This window comes from Lactuca sativa, chromosome 3, assembly GCF_002870075.4.
Source record: "Lactuca sativa cultivar Salinas chromosome 3, Lsat_Salinas_v11, whole genome shotgun sequence".
In the NCBI taxonomy this organism is placed as follows: domain Eukaryota; kingdom Viridiplantae; phylum Streptophyta; class Magnoliopsida; order Asterales; family Asteraceae; genus Lactuca; species Lactuca sativa.
In genome coordinates this window covers 122,287,466-122,306,086 of record NC_056625.2, presented here as the reverse complement: position 1 = coordinate 122,306,086, position 18,621 = coordinate 122,287,466, and the positions used below count along the sequence as shown (strand labels likewise).

General features: G+C 34.0%; 1 pseudogene; it reads left to right on the top strand.

Moving 5' to 3' along the window:
• The first annotated feature begins 9,364 nt into the window (after positions 1 to 9,364).
• LOC128132822 (60S ribosomal protein L2, mitochondrial-like) lies at positions 9,365 to 11,899 on the top strand (annotated as a pseudogene).
• The last annotated feature ends 6,722 nt before the right edge of the window (positions 11,900 to 18,621 follow it).

Sequence of the window (18,621 nt, the reverse complement as noted above, 5' to 3'; positions counted from 1 at the left end):
CTCTGACACTTTTGGGGTTTCGCGCCCCAAAATTCAGAAATTCATAACATTCGCATACGAACTCCGTTTTCGAACTTCTTTATATCGACGAGTAGGTAAAAACAAGATCTACAACTTTCATTTAGACTTCATCGGCTAATTTTGAATTTATTTTTATTATATTATTTATATATTATTTTTAGTAGGCCGGGACAGGAAAACTCTGTTATAAACTCGTAACTTCTTCATTTGTCGTCCGTTTTCGTCTGACTTTTCACCATTAGACTACAATCGACAAGATCTTCTAGTCTCGTTTAGATTGTTTTGGCTAAATATCGCTCGATCTCGTATTCGAACTTCGGGCTGTATACTTCTAAGCCGAAACTTCGAAAAATCATAACTTCCTCATACGAAGTCAGATTTGGGCGTTCTTTTCATGCACGCTCTCGGTTTAACGTATTCTATGAGTTTTGTTTAGGTAGCTAAATCCAAATATCGTTCTATCATAAATTCACTATTTATGTCGCGCTGTGTCATGTCGGTTCTGTCGCGAAACTTTGACAAGATATAACTTCTTCGTTATAACTCGAATTTCGGCATTCTTTATATGCACAAAAACCTTGTGACATATACTAAAACTTAGTTCAGATTAATCCTTCTACATAATCTTCCATCAAAAAGTCATTTTTGAAGCTCATTGTCTCTAAATTGACTAGCCCTTATCCACGGGCATTACAATTATCTCCCCCTTCGGATGATTACGTCCCGGAATCATCAACGAAAATAGGACTTGTATAATGATTCCATACGTTATCTTTCCATCCTAGGTATTAATCGTAACTTCTATGTTTCTTCGAATGAGTATCTTACTCTTGGGCTTCTTAACCGCATGCAATGCTCTATCTTGCATCTGCTCTTCGTACTATGTTGGACTTTCAGTCACAACATACGAGTTACAAAATAAATCCTTATTAAGGACTCCTTCTTCTTCTTAAGATAAGTACTTTCCCTTATATATTGTAACAGACCGACGGGTCATGTTCTGATCACCTTTCATCGTATGATGCAACGCTTTGACTCAAGTCTCTGAGAGTCAAATTCTAGAATGGAATATACCTTCCTTCATATTCTAATGGGATCTAATCACATTTTTACATGTACCATTTCCAACTACAAGCTTCCTTAACAACGAGCGTGATGTTATCGATCACATTGATTTCGATCTTCTGACTTGAGTCAGATGATATCTCCAACTTGGTTCTATGAACCACGTAACAACCTCATCATAGTCGAACTCAATTTGATATGACCACTAGGGTCAGAATATCAATCATCTTCTTAGTAACTACCAAAACAATGGTAACGACATGCTTGAATAAAAACGGAATCAATCACTAGCTTCTTGGTAACCTTATGAGTTTCCCCGATCTAAGCGTGAGTCCTGTGCTTCCAGTAGTATAGATCTCTACTACTATTCACACCTACTCATACTCGTCCCAAGTATTGTCTCACAGTCCCCAAGTCCTAAAATCACCAAACAATTTAACACATATGAATGTGTCCAATTAATCATACAAATTCTCCTAGACTCTACTAGGACTTCTTCCACGCGTATGATGGAAATTCCAGACGATGGGACAACTTCAAGAATATCACCAATCGTTCCATCATCCTGCTAATTGAAGGTATACTTCAGACATACCGTACTCCTCTAAACGTTCCGTTATTTTATCAGGCATATTCTAATGGAAACATACCACTCTTACGATATCTTCCGATAGGTGTCATTCACGATCATAAGCCTTTCATTTCCTCCGTTTACTCAATTCTTTATGAGTCTTCATCATAACGTTTTGTACACCCAAGCAGACGTTCGGTGTACTTAGGCGAGAATTTAAGATAAGAAAGCTTTATTTACGATAGACGTATAAATCTCCTTATCACTCTGAAACGTTTACATGCTAGTTCTAATATCGTAGTCATACACTTACAATCTTGAACACATAAGGTTTCCAGATCCGGTCGGCAACAGACCGTAGATCCGAACAAATAATATCATATATGTCAAACATATAGCATTTAGCACGTAAAAGCATTTTAGACATATTTCCTAAAATATACTAGTGCTCGTGTCTAAAATATGGTAGACACTCATCTCACAATCATTGCTTAGCATTCTAAGTTTAAGTCTAGAAATCCTATAGATTTCTTAGTTCGCTTAAACAAATGCTCTGATACCAACTATGACATCCCCATTTTCACGGCCAAAAAAAACTGATTTGTTTATGCTTTGTTTTATAAAATCAGAGTAATCCTTTGATTAAAAGAGTTTCAGAATTTGTTCCCAAAATAAAAGATGATAAAATAAAATTTATCAAAGCATTTCTTAAAGAAATGTATTTTCATTAAATAACAAAATCTCGGGATGTCATGTTCCGATACAGACCAAAAGCATAAACAATATAAAATAGACCTTACAACAGTTATTTATAACTGCTGATCTATAATCCAAAATCTCTCGTCAAGTCCACCAACTTATACCCTTGTGCCATTACCTGTAATGCAAAGAAAACTGTGTGGGTCAGGCTTATGTGCCTGGTGAGCATATAGGATTTTCAACCCACAATAATATAATTATTCTATTTAATCATCAAACAATCAACCCAATTAGTCATCCCCATTATCTTTGTTTAATCTCCCTTAAAGATATTATCCTAAGGGTCATCTCCTATATCATATTTATCTCTCTTCTTCTTACATCTTATTTCCTTATATGTTTGTTCCTAACAACTTTCCTAAGGATCATCTCCTACATCGCATAGACAATACTAATTCGGGGATCACTCCCTCAATATGTGTCTAGTAAGGGTTAGGGTATCATCGCATGATTACGCAGCCATAACATCGCCTGGACTAGTAAATCATAATAAGGGTTAGACTATCATCGCATGAATACGCAGCCACAACATCGTTTGGACTCGTAATTCATAATAAGGGTTAGACTATCATCGCATGAATACGCAGCCACAACATCGCCTGGACTCGTAATTCATTACCTCTCTATCATTACCTAATTATCATCACCATTATATCCTCACCTATCTCTTATCACATTATTTCAACACACACCAACTATTTCATCTATCCATGTTCTACCCAACATATTTGTAGATATAAATTACATATATAGTTTAAATCATATACAAACCTGTATAAAACATTCATCCAACATCCATCTCAAATAAACAAACAATATATAAACACATAACACGTATTTCATAGCAAATACTTAATATCTATGTGTTAGAAGAAAGTAACTACACACTCACACAAAACATATACTTAATACATTCAAACAATACTTGTATTAAAATCGTGTTATGAAAGGGACTATATTCTCACTTGATTAGACGATGCTCGGACAATACGACGGCTTGTAAAAGTAGTATTATTCGGTAGATCTGGAAGATCTTCACACACCGGGCTTTTCGCAGACAGTGCTTCGGCTCAGAAATTCTTTTCTTTTAGGGATCTTCGGGCTTCGGGACTTGCTTCAGGTCTCGGGATGATACCAGGCTCCGGGAGGGGTTAAAATAGGGCTTAGAGAGCGTATCGGGAGTGGGAGAGAAGAGATTGAGCAACTAAACTCGGCTGCCCCTTGAACTCTATTTATAGGGCCATTTTTCTGGATTCACGTCGTGAATCTCAAATAGCCACGTCGTGAGTTCAATAGTCATCAGGTGCGTCATCGCAACTTGCGTATGTTAGGCTCCAGAAGTCATAAATATTGTGTTCACGTCGTGAACACTGTATTCACGTTGTGAACTCTGACAGTTTTGGGGTTTCGCGCCCTGAACTTCAGAAATTCATAACTTTCGCATACGAACTCCGTTTTCTATGTTCTTTATATTGACACATAGGTAAAAATAAGATCTACAACTTTCATTTAGACTTCATCGGCTAATTTTGAATTTATTTTTATTATATTATTTTTAGTAGGCCGGGACAGGAAAACACCGTTATAAACTCGTAACTTCTTCATCTGTCGTCCGTTTTCGTCTGTCTTTTCACCGTTGGACTACAATCGACGAGATCTTCAATTCTCGTTTAGATTGTTTCGGCTAAATATCGCTCGATCTTGTATTCGAACTTCGGGTTGTACACTACTAAGCTGAAACTTCGAAAAGTCATAACTTCCTCATATGAAGTCAGATTTGGGCGTTCTTTTCATGCACGCTCTCGGTTTAACGTATTCTACGACTTTTGTTTAAGTAGCTAAATCCAAATATCGCTCTATCATAAATTCACTATTTACGTCCCGTTGTGTCGTGCCAGTTCTGTCGCGAAACTTTGACAGGTCATAAATTCTTCGTTATAACTCGAATTTCGGCATTTTTTATACGCACGAAAACTTTGTGACATATACTACAACTTAGTTAATATTGCTCTTTCTAAATAATCTTCCATCAAAAAGTCATTTTTGACGCTTATTGTCTCTAAATTGACCAACTCTGATCTATGGGCATTACAACTATTCTAAGAGGTGATTAGATAGGGAAAAAAGTGAAAGCTTATAGTTTTTTGTATCCAAACCGCTATAAGCTAAGTTTAAGTGTTTTGATAGAAAACATTAAAAATCAGCTTATTGTGGTGGGGATAAGCTAAATAAGCTAATTTTGAAAACCTCCCCCCCCCCCCCTTCTTAAAGCATATTGTTTATAGCTGATAGCTTATTTCAAGTCATTTTACTCATATAAGCTATTATTTTTACAATACTTAAATGCTTATCAACTTATTGCTTATCTCCACTGTTATAAGCTAATTCAATCACTTTTGCAAAAGCTGCTTTCACAAACTGCCATAAGCTATAAACTAATTTATCCAAACACCCTCTAACTTATTATTTTTTATTAACTTTTAACTTGTGATCAAGAGAGCAGCATACGATATATGTATTTCCTTTTGTAGCTGCTATCATTTACAAGTTCTGCAAGGGTAATATTGAAATTTGTGGTTCATTTATGTGGATATTGAAGCTCTCGGTGTTGCTTTTACTGTTATGGTTATCAAGACTCTTCATGGTTTTTGTTTGTTTTAAAGGGTAACGTTTGGATATTTGATAATTATTGACAAGTAAAGTGTGATTTCACTATAATTGGAGACTGTCATTTTGATATTTAGCTGTTAATTATTGTTACATGTTCATGCTACCATTTCTCTTTGTTAGTTAAGTGGATGTTAGCAAGTTAGTATGGTTTAATTAGTAGTTTTGTATATGTATCAGATGTAAGATGATGAAGAAAGTAATGTTTTCAATTTGTTCCTCATGTAAAATGGTATAAGAGAATGTGGTCACGAAAAAAAAAGTGCTTTTCAACTTCCTCTTTTACTTTTTTATTCTTTGTATCTTTTTATTTGTGTTTATTCATTCGATTTCCTTTGTGAATCTATTTTCAATTCTAATAAACCCGTTTACTGACAAGAGACAAACCGACTAATAACAGAAAACAGTAATATATATATATATATATATATATATATATATATATATATATATATATATATATATATATATATATATATATATATATATATATATATATATATATATATCAGTGTTGCAAATATCGGCCTAGGCGGCTGATTAATCGGCACCTAGGCGCTTGGCGGTCCTCCACCGTCGACGTTTATAGCTAATCGGACCCTATTATCGGACGTGGTCAAAATCGGTCAAAGACGGAGATTACCGGGTCTAGGCGGGTCTAGGCGCCCTAATCGGTAAAAAAAAAAAAAAAAAACTTTAAGGGCAAAAGTGTCAAATTGTTAGAATTGCTGCTAGGGTTCTTCTCACTCCATCACATTCATTTCTTTTCTTTTTTGAAATTCTCTCTGTAGTATGAAGGAATGAAAGAAAGCATGAACTGAAGCTTCTAAAACAACGCGATCTTCTTCTTCGATGTCATCTGTCCCTCCTCCGACACTGTCTTTTTCTTCCATTCACGTCGTCGCAGTCTGTCAGTCGTCATCCTCGAAGCTAAACCAGTCTTCGCCTTCTGAAGCTTCTATAATAGTCGCCGCCTCCTGTGTGTTATATAGTTATATAGCAATAATCAGGATGGAATCATCGATCATGGAATTCCCACATATCCACAGCCTCCTGCTATTGAATTCCCTTAACATTCACAAAGTTCCAAATGCAGTAGACAACAGGTTGCAGGTCCACATCTCTTCTTGATGCTATTGGAACCCATTGTTCATAACACTTTTTTCTCCCCATTTTATGCAGACTTGGATCCAAATGCAATTGTTGGTAATTTAGATCTAATGTATTAGGGATCAAAAGGGTTTTTGTAATCATAGTATCATATTATAATGTTATATTTATTAATTTTTAGTAACTTTTAAATAGATATAATGTTATATTCTTAGGATTAATGTTTTATTTATTAATTTTTTAATAATTAATGGTCCCCGATTAATTCCCGCCTAGCCGATTAATCCCTTGACCCCAGTCCACCGTCGAGCTATCGTCGAGCGATTTCTGCAACCTTGATATATATATATATATATATATATATATATATATATATATATATATATATATATATATATATATATATATATATATATATATATATATATATATATAGGGAGTGGTTCAAATAAGAACAAAAAAAGATTAAGAACTCTAAAAACCATTTTTTTTATTATTAAAGACATTTTGGATATATCAAACATTAATTTTATATGAAGAAAACTCTCATTTTCCCAACTTCACAATCGGCTGCTAACAATTGCCATCGGGCCACCTCCAGACTATCACCGGAATGTTGTCAAACTAACAATAAATTCAATTATATTTTTTTGTTCGTATTCACAGTTTAACAGAACAAACACTATAATTTCAATTTCTCTAGTAATACTTTGAACACAAAAAACATTTCCTTTTTGCAACCAAATATACAAAAATGTAATAAAATAAAGAGAACTATATCTTGATAAATTCAATTCTTTCTTATATTTTACATCTCTTTAAAAGTATTCTTTTATAAAATATATTTATAGTTCAAAATATCATATTCACAGTTTAAATAAATATATTAATTCACTCATTCATATTTCAAAACATAAATTTATACAAAATTCATAACTTAAGGCAATCTATTCATATTTTAATATACAAAATTCACAAATTACAGCATAAATATTCACAGCTTAAAACACAACATTCACAACATAATAAAGAAAAAAACTACATTCATAGCTTAATAAAAAAATACATTCACAGCTTAATAAAGAAAAAAGTTACATTCACCGGTAGCAAAGTCTAAAAGTCAAATTTGGATTAAAAAAAATAGAAATCACAGGTTAATACAACATTTTAGAGTTTAGACACTCATTTACATATTCACAACTTAATAAGACTACTTCAAACACTCACTAACAGCTTAAAAAATAAGTTCAGACATCCATTCACAACTTAATAGACTAGTTTAGACACTTATTCGTAGTATTTACAACTAAAAACATACATTCATTTTATTATGACAATTCATCAAACACCTTTAATGCAACTTGTTTATAGATCTAAGACTATAACACAAACCATTGGTGCCACTACCGCCAACATCCTTCTCTTAAAAATCAAATATGGATACAAAAAAAAAATTAGAATTTATAATATAATTCAACATCCAGATACTAATTTGGAGCTTAATACATCAATTCATATACCATTCATTGTTTAATACACCAATTTATATGTCGTTCACAATTTAATACAAAAATTTGTACACCATTCACTCTAGCAAACGCCAAAAACCATATTTGGATAAAAAAAATCATATTTGGATATTTAATACAAGCATACATCCACTAATTTTTAGTTCAATATATCAATTTGTTTTTAATTCACAGTTGAATACACCCGTTCAAACACTAATTCACAGTTTAATTCACCAGTTCTAACATTTATTCACAATTTAATACATCGGTTCTGATACTCACTCATAATATTCACAACTTAATGTCTTAGTTCTTACTTATCTCATTAGGCATTTCAACAAACACATTGTATCTATATGATTTAATAACCTTTTCTACTTCAACAAATTCTCAATAATCCCTCACAAATACTCCAAATTAAATTGACATAAATGAATTATACTATTTAAGTGACCAACTAATTAATCAAATAACTTCCGAATGAAATATTTTGTAAAAAATATAAATTAATGAACTCTCTATTTAACTAGCGTCACTCACCGGTTAAGCACACTTGCACTAATTTCTTTATAACTAAAGCTAACAAAAGCATAAGCCAAATCCTACCAATAGAAAAGGAAGTATTTATAATAACAGTTTGAGGATGCAAAAAATCATGAGCTATTAAATCCATATACTAATAAAAGAATAGTTGTTTTGCCATGTGTCACCATATTAGATATCCTAATTAATATGATGTCATTTGTCAATCAATTAATTCTTCATTTCAAATTTATTAGATCTCCTAATTAATGTGATGTTACTTGTCAATCTATTTATTTTCCGTTTTCCATTTTAAATTTTATATTATTGTTTACATTAGTTCCCAAATAAAAGTTATCCGATATAAATTAAAAATTAATTTCACATACTTATTAGAATCAACGAATATAATTTTACATAACTAATAAAAATATCTCTTAATTAATATTTTATTTAAAATAATTGATTAACAATTTTGAATTTTTACAATAAAATTTTAATTAATTTTGTAACCGTGGTTCCCACGGGTTATAAACTAGTTCATAATAAATTAGGTTGAAAATTAGTAAAAAAATTAAACACAACAACTTGGGCTCATGATCTAGAAACTTGATCTACTTTTCTTATTTTATTTCTTGTAATACTCTATTGCATCATTTAACACTTACGTAAACATTCTATTGAGAATTTTTATTTAATAAACAATTGAAGTATATATATATATATATATATATATATATATATATATATATATATATATATATATATATATGTGTGTGTGTGTGTGTGTGTGTCAATTACATCACAGTTAAAGAGTTTAATCGAATTACTTACTTGTCGTTTCTTCTCTTTCAAAGTTGTAGTAAAGTATCAGGTAGCAAGATCCAAGCGTTATTCCTAAGAAAATAAAATCCACTTTAGTCTTCCATTTAGATCTGAGCTGTAAGAGTATGGAGACTATGGTGAAGAAGAGGATTCACAACAATTGAGGTTGCGACTGGAGGAGAAGGGCGGTGGTGATGGATTTTGACCAAACCTAAGAGTAATTCCCGACGACTAATAAATTTCAATCTAAACTTCGATTTAGATCCAATTTGTTGGAGGAGAGAGACAACGGTGAAGAAGAAGAGGGACCGCAATGGAGGTTGCGACCGGCGGAGAAAGGCTGTGTTGGTGGATATTGGTGCAAGAAAGGGGAAGGATGAGATTTGGGATTTTCTGGAAAGATGAAGAGAAAGAAACAGAACAAATGGGATCGAACATATAAGATCAGCTAAAGAAATTAATTTCAATTTATTTACAATAATGCCACTGATATATATTAAGTGATTTAGAGTGGTTCTTAGGGTTCTTAATCTTTTTTGGTTCTTATTTGAACCTTTACCGATATATATATATATATATATATATATATATATATATATATATATATATATATATATATCTTTACTATATTATTAAGGATATTGTCTATTTCTTGAAATTTAAGAGGTACTACACCTACTGCATAATATACAATCATATTATTCATACAATTTAATACTGCTATCACATTTCTGTTTTACAAATTAATTGCATTAAATATTCACATTTTCGTTTGACAAATTAATGGCATTAACATTGACGTTTCATAAATTAAATCAAAAAAGTAAACATACTATTTTTCTCCTCTGTCCTCTACATTCGCATTTTCCCTCAAACAAATAGCAAAAACCCTATTTTGAAAAGTCGATATCGCACCTCATCCGCCTAACTCATTGTCATCATCACCATCGGTAGTGAATCACCACCCACTCTCCAACCTCGCACCACTCACTGTATGTATATCTGATTGCCGTCGCCGCCACCTACTGTGCTCTCGCAACACTTTTTCAGTGACAAGAAGCCACCACGCTCTTTCTTTATCTCCTCTGCCCTCTACACTCGCACCACTCGCTTGAGATTACTTCGAGGATTAGCAACTTTCAGATGAGATCCAAGCACTCTATCAGTCGTAATTTTTTTTTAAATGCAAATTAGAAGTTGAAATTGTCATGTTCAAGAGAAATGAATTTGAAAAAGGGGCTCAATGAAGATTGAATTTGATGTCGGAATTAATGTGCAAATACAGATTCTTTGTTCTAGTTTTGATGTCAAGCCTAGCTCTTTCAAATTATTATATGTTTAAGTGTCGTCTGTGTGTCTCTAGCCTCAAAACCCACGTCTGTATAAGGTCAAAATGCTTAAGGGTATCGGTAGTCACCTAAGGCAAATTTCTGTTTTTGAGGTTTCAACTTTGTTGGGATATTGGATCTCTCAAAGTGTTAATTTGGTAACAGTAATGCCGAAAACACGTGTTTTATGAATTGCTAATGAAACAGGTGACTTTTTGAATTTGTTTGCTTGTTGCTCTTCTTGTTGAACCCTAACTTCAATTTTACAATAAGAAACAACCTTTTTGACATCAGAAGCGAAACTTTCTTTGGCATTCCTAGGCCCTGGTATACTCTTTTAAATAAAAAGAGTTGATTTTGTTCATGTACATTTCAGTAAACACTTATTTGTACATGTAGAAATGCAAATATATTGAAAGAATGAATCATATGCTGATAAAGTAAAAAGAAATTGGTATTTAAAGCTGCATACTTTCAATTCAAGATGGATAATCAGTACCAGAAAGATGTCATTTCCAACTTTCTTAATTTGATTGTAGAGATGTGGTGCTTAGGATTTGAACATTATTGATTATATTGTTATCTGAAATTCATCTATGATTTATCCAAACAAAAACAGTTTTACTGACTTTATCATATTCCTACAGGTGCTCAAAATGTGAGCTCTGAAAGACCACTTAGGCAATTCGTTATAGGTAAAGACAAGTCAGCAGGTAGAAATTCAAAGGGTCGTATCACAATTTTCCACAGAGGGGGAAGGGCAAAACGGTAACAAAGAACAATTGACCTAAAATGCAACACTTCATCAGTAGGTGTAGTTGAACGAATCGAATACGACCCAAATCGCACTTCACGAATCGCAGTGGTCAGATGGTTCGAAGGGGCAACTGTTGACCGCTCGAAAAAAGTCAACTCCCTCCAAAAAAACTTCACCCCACCCCCCAAGATCCTACCCTCCATCTCCATCAAAGGTCAGTTTTCATTCTCTTCAATTCCAGGAATGTTAGAAGACAAAAATGTGGAATCTTTAAGGCCTAAAACAGATCATGTAGCTGTTGGACTTTCAAAAGGTAGTAGGACCTTAAGTAGTCAAAGTCAAAGCTAAACGGGGACCCACATGAGAAATGTTAAGGATGTTTTATTGTCTGCTTTTTCATCTTCAAATGGGAAAAAAAGACATGATGCTCCTTCTTCGTTTGTGAACGTGTTAGGTGTTCCAAGAATGGCGGTGATAGGGGCAAAACCGGAATTTTTTGTTCCAAGAATGAAAGATGATGTGAAAGAGAATGAAAGTCGGTTGCTTAATGAGGTAAAAAGGTGGGATAAGGACAGTGTTGTGTGGGGGGCATAAGATGAAACGAAAAGCAGTTGTTTCTTGGGGGAGTTTGAGACAAAGGGGGATTTTAGGGGTTGTTAATGAGTCAGAGTCAAAGTCAAAGGTGAGAGAAAGTGAAAAGGTGGAAAAAGATGGGAAGTTTGGAGTGGATTGAGCTCGTGTGAGTTATATATTGGCTACCTAAGTGTCGATTTATCTGTTACCTAAGTGTCGATTTATCTGCTACCTGTCTGTTGTGACAAAAAAGCAACATAAATCATAATTATACTGAAAAAAAACAAATATTTAATCGGGTTTGTAATCAAGAGTGTACATTTATATATTATTATTTTAACATTTGCACAGTTTGACATAATCGGGTTTGTAATCAAGAGTATACATTTATATATTATTATTTTTATTATACTGATAATTGTTTATATGTAGTAAACTATTTGTGGAAAAGAATTAATCGTCTCTACAATTTAATTTTTGAATAAAATATCCGCACCCGGTGCTTGGCGCGGGTAGTAAATAAATAAATAAAATAATATAATAAAATTTAAACATAAATAAATAAAATAATAAAAATAGTAACCCGAGGCGAGGCCCGGATTTATTCTTAGTTAGAAATTAAAAGTATGTATTTTATTAAGTTTTGTTTAAATACTTTTATATAATTTTATTTGATCAATAATTATTAAAACTGAATAGAATAAAAAGAAAAAAAAAAGAACTTTACCAATAAGAATTGGGACACTTGGCAAGTTGTGATCGTGAGTTTTGTTCTTAATATGACCTCTTGCTAATATTGATTACAACCAAATCGATGATATGTATTTATTTTATTTTTCTCTACATAAATAACCGATTGCCGACCAACCTATCAATAAACAGTCATAAACCATTTTCAATCAGTCACTATTAAACACATGTTGTGATATATGAAGCGAGAGGTACAAGTGGCATCTTATTATCTATTTTCTAACACATATTTTCCAGTTACGTAGAAATCAAGAAATTAAAATGCATCATTTTCCTATAATTGATATAGGATATCTTGGTTGTTATAACGCCGACGTTGATTTTATGATTTCAAAGATTTTATTTAAACAAATATCATAATATTACAAAGATCTATTTCAAATAAGATTTATTGTGGGATCTTGGGATCCCAACTAGAATTTTAAGATCTTAACGTGATCTGATCCAATCTATTTTGATATTATATAGTCAAAGCTTCAAAAATTAATCTATTCAACTTGAAATCGAGCACAACAAGCAATAAGAAACCTCATAGAGCATGATCACCATTTCCACATTTCATCTTGATTTAGAGAGATTACAATCATGATATTTTGTTTGTGATCTTAAGCATTTATAAATGTAGATCATAATGATCTTGTTTTTTTTTGTAAATAAGATGTTTTCTTTCAAAATATTACCGTTTGTAACAATAAAAATTATAGTTTATGTTAAAATTGGTAAAGTTCACTCTATACCGATACCTTAATCGGCATCAAGTTTGAAAAGTATATTGCCCATCGAAGACGTTACAAGCAAATTTGAATATGATTTCAATTTTTGTAGGATCTTTCGATCACCATTACGATCCGATCTTCCAATTATGATTTTACAATCATAGCTTGTCGATAATTAATCTAATAACTATGGTTAGCATCATAACAACCCAAAAGATATGGCATACAAACTTAAATGAAATTCACCGCATCTAGGTTTGTTTTAAAACAGGTAAAAATATACATGGAGAGTAGTCGGCACTTATCAAAACAAGGACCACCCTAAAATGAATAAGTGCATACAATATATATAGTAAACGACACTTACTGTAATGTGGTCCACCCTAAAAACAGATAAGTGTAAATAATGAATGAACCCACTTTAAAATAACTTTCTTTTAAGAGAGATTTAAAAAACTCAAGTGCAAACAAGCTTGTAACTTGTCAGTGATTAATCAAAAAATCATTGGTGAGATCGTATCTAACCAAAATCCTGATTTACAGTATAATTAGTAATAGTAAAAAAGTTCTAGATCGTCGGATCAAATACAAAGTATCATCCTTCTAAGGCAGGTAACTATCAAGACTTACTCATGAGCTATTAACGACTTTAAGAGATACATTTATCGTTGCAATTCGACGGTTAACTAATTATGTTTGACCATAAAGGATAAATCTTTCTTATCATTAATTAATTATGTTTGACCCTAATGGATATTTTTTTCTTGTAAGAGTTGATTTCATGATCATTTAAATAAAATGTTGGGAAATGGTGTTTATGGCTAAGCTTGACACAACTTCTGGATGTCTATACGCGTGTCGCGTTGATAAGTAGCGACGCAACCATGGATTGGTGTTTTGAGAGATTTTGGATAAAAGGATTGCTTATGCTTGGACAAGTCCTTTCTAACTCAGGATTCAAACTTCTTGACACTTTTCTATCATTATAAGACCTAAAGTTCCTTGCTTTATTCATATTCTTGCTTAGCTTTGGGTGTTGGATGAGATTTTGGCCATTTTTGGTCCTTTTGACTTATATTTTTGGAGTATGAGCAACTCCACAACCATTGGCAGAGCTATGTTGGAGCTTAGGGTAGCACAGGCTACCCTTTAAAAAATCTCAATTAGTATATTTTGTTTTTCGTTTTAGTGTAAGTTGCTGCAAAATCCAAAAGGCGGGAAACCCAATTGTGAATAATTTGGGCTGATTCAAAACATGTCGTTCAAACTGAAGGAGTGGGAGAAACGATGAAAATCATGACACAAATCAAGGAACAAAAATATAAAATTGCTACTGCCTACCCTAGAAGATCACTGTAAGCATGAGATGGAAGAACAAAGGGCATGTGAAAAAATTCATTGGATGTTTAAAGATTCCAACCTCCAAAATCCAAATCTTGAAACACATAAGTATCCAAATTTTCTTTGAAGTTAGAAAGTAGTTCTATATTTGACTGCTTTACTAGTTTTCCAGTTAAATTACCATGTACATAGGTTTCAATTGCATTGATTTTAAGAAAATCAGAATTCCAAACTTTATGTTTAACACTTGAAATTAGTTTTCAAATTTGCCTATAGCTTGGAATTAGGTTTCCATTGACATTAATATGTACTTTGAGAGTAACACAAATCTTATATGTTGAAGTCTCGAAATTCCAAACTTGCTTAACTCGCACCCAAAAAACCGAACACGTTTAACACAAACCCAAAAAAGAAAAAAAAATTGTATTGTATATTACGTAGTAAAAAGGTGTGCTATCCCTGAAATTTTGTTTTGGATCCGTCACTGTCCACAACCTTAGGATGGGTTTGAGTGATCTTCTGGTCACTTTTGGGATAAAAAAAGGTGTGCACGTGAGTTTCCTTTGAACCAGGAACAAGTTGACCAAAATAAACTTATAAGAAGTTAGGGTTTAGGATTTAGCTTGAGTAACCCTTGGTTTTGGATATGGTTGGAAACTTTTCCATGAAGTCCTTTCTAAGTTCTAGATCTAAGAGTATTAGCCTTGATATGTAGGGATTAAGTGCTTAACTCAAAAATGAAATGTATGCTGTTTAGCACGACACGACCAAGGATACGTCGCAAAGTGAGAGTCAAATGACTTTCTGAAATACTCCACAATTACATAGAGATTCGCCTATCACTCAAGAATTTAAGATACAAAAAATGACCTAGCATGCATCCCTATTTATAGTTGGGGATCAAACCTAAAATCCTAATTGGCTATGCTCATTGGCCTATAGGCCCATGAAAGGTCTTAACCAATTACAATCTGTCGTTTAACATCTTCTGGAACATACATCAATGTCATACAACCCATGAGCATCAACACCACACATGATGGAGCACCTTGCTCCATAGTGCAGCATCATGATGTACAAGTAATGCATCATGAACACTTGTAACGACCCAATTTTCACGCCCAAAAATTTCATTTAAATTAAGTGGTTTGTAAAACATTTGTAATAAAACATCATCCGATCATATCATTTCATAAAACATATCTCGTGTCTGAAAACCAAAACATGAAAATAATAATAATGTCAGAGTATAATCCCAGAACATCTCATATTGCGGAAAACCAATGTGTGTGTATGATGTGCCGCTACCGCGTCATCTCCTTCCCCTTCGCTGAAGAGGTACCTAAAAACAAAACTGTAAACTGTAAGCACAAAGCTTAGTGAGTTCCCCCCATCGTGTTACATACCAAACAATCAAATCACATACATACTGCCAGGCATTTTTGGGGTGCCCGACCTACCCGGTACGACCATTCTGGGGCGCCAACCTACCCGTACGACCATTTTGGGGTGCCGACCTACTCATGCGGCCATTCTGGGGTGCCGTCCTACCCGTGTCAAGCCATTCTGGGGCGCTGACCTACCCATGTCGGGCTATTCTGGGGTGCTGACTACCCTTCGGTCCTAACAACCGAACCTCGGGGACTATTTCACCCCTACTACTTCCATCACATATATCATAACATAATCTATTGTCAAACATATCTGGGGTGTCCGATCTACCCTTCGGTCCTAACGACCGAACCTCGGGGACCTTTCCCCCTCCTACTACCTCTATCTCATATAACATATCATGCTAGCAGCTAAACATATCATAACGTACTGTTAGGCATATCTGGGTTCCTAACCTACCCTTTCGGTCCTAACAACCGAACTCTATCACTATCACATATCATATCATGCTAGCATATAACATATCAGGTAGTAGCAACACAGATGAATATCACAAAGACAAACATTAACATACGATCCCTACTGGTGGGCCGGCATTGTGGCCGTAGACCCACCGCTACTAGAAGGTAACTCACCTCGTAGTAGCTGCTGAACTGTGCGGGAATCCTCTGACTGTTTCTGCGGTTGCTCCGGAAATCCTCCGGCTAAAATCCCCACAAAAAACTTAGTCAGAAAACTGACATCTACTCTTAGGGTAAAATGACCATTTTACCCCTGACCAAGTCAAAGTCAAAGTCAACTTCTAGTTGACCTGACTCGCCGAGTTGGCTCGCCAACTCCCCGAGTCCCTATCCTTCCATTAGACCTCATACCCGTCTCTACTCGTCGAGTTAGGCGATGACTCGATGAGTTTTCCTTCTAAATGAACATCGAATGAATCCTCATCCGACTCGCTGAGTTGTATGAACAACTCGTCGAGTTCATCATCAACTGATACACAGGTCCTATCCTTGACTCGCCGAGTTGTATGAACAACTCGTCGAGTTCATCTTCATCCTTAAGAAGATTGCCTTGGACTCGCCAAGTCTGTTCATGCATTCGCCGATTCCCATGAATTTACAGAACAATGGCTTAGTACAGAACGTTGGGTCACCCCTTGGGACCCCTTAAAACCTTTCCACACTCAACTTGGTCCTTATAAACCTCAACTGATATGGGACAGAACCTTGGACTCGCCGAGTCTAAGAACGGACTCGTAGAGTTGGTCACATTCACTCACTGAATCCTCGATTTCTGATGTACAACCCTTGATCAAAAGGTAGATCTATGCTTCTACAATCGATCTAGCACGTAAAGTTACAACCTTTACATGCTTGCATGGGACTTTAAGCTCAAAAGGTCCTAAAACAAGCTCTCACAATGCATGGGGCCTTCTTTGAGTGCAAAAGCCACTCCTTTTCTGGGGTTGCAAAGTTATTCATTCATGACTTTGTAAATGTTTGACTTTTGTAAAACCCACTTGCATGTGGTGCTTTAGCCTTTAGACCCATTTGTTAGAGAGTGAGAGAGAGACATGTAAACACCACTATAAATAGTGGGTTCATACCACTTGTAGAGGTGTGCTTGAGAGATTTAAAAGTGAGTGTGTAAGTGTGTGTTAATTATGTAGTCTAGATCTAGATCCTTTTTGTGTAACACCATATACATTCAATATATCTCTTAAACACCCAAATCACCATGTTCAATTGTGCAAGCTTTAATTCTGCATGCCAAACCATGTTCTTTGTCACTACAATTGGTATCATAGCGGGTCTTCAAGATCAAGGTGATTTTTGAAGAACAATTCTCGGTTTGGCAATTTTTGTCACAATTTTGAGCAAATTTGGTGAGTCTCTCTCTATGATCTCTCGTAATATTTGATTCGTGCGTTACGTTTTTGATTTGTGATCATTTGACTCGTTGGATCTAAATTTTTGTTGAAAAACCCATTTGTTGTGATCCAATAAATTTTTTGTTGATCAAGCCCGATCCAATCCTATTCTTTTGTTTGATTTGGTTCTTAATTCGATAATTTGAATCCGTGTCTTGATCTTACTGTTCATCATCAGAGATTTGAGCCCAAAATGATTACTGTTCATCATTTGTGATTATAGCCCAAAATCATTATCCGATTCATTTGAGCCCAAATCATGAATCATTTACTGTTCATGCGAATAAATGATTTAGCCCATTTATCAATAATCAGATAAACAAATTGATCCTTCTTTGTTCTTCATCTGACGCTTTATTGAGTTGTACTCGTTCTTGATTCCGTTTCAATAATTCTCAAAAATCGGAAGTCGCAATCAACATTACTGATAATCGTGTTCTTGATTTTCGCTTTCACTTTTTCTGTTCTTATAATTGATGAGCTTCGATTTTTTTGAGATGAACTTGTGAATCGATTTGTTTGAATACAAAAATCGATAATGATCAAGTTATTCGTTAAATCAGAACGACAAGTTTATGATTCTTGGTTTGAAGAATTTAATCGAAATCGGAAATTGTTGATTTGGATCAATATCGATTTTGATTATTGAGTTTATCAGTCGAAATGTTTCAAGAACTGATGAACGAACAGGGTGAATTTGTTGAATTAGTGAGTTTAATCCAAAAATCAATTTGAGAAAAAGGATTTTGGTGTTAGTCGCTAGTTCGCAAGATTAGTGTTCTT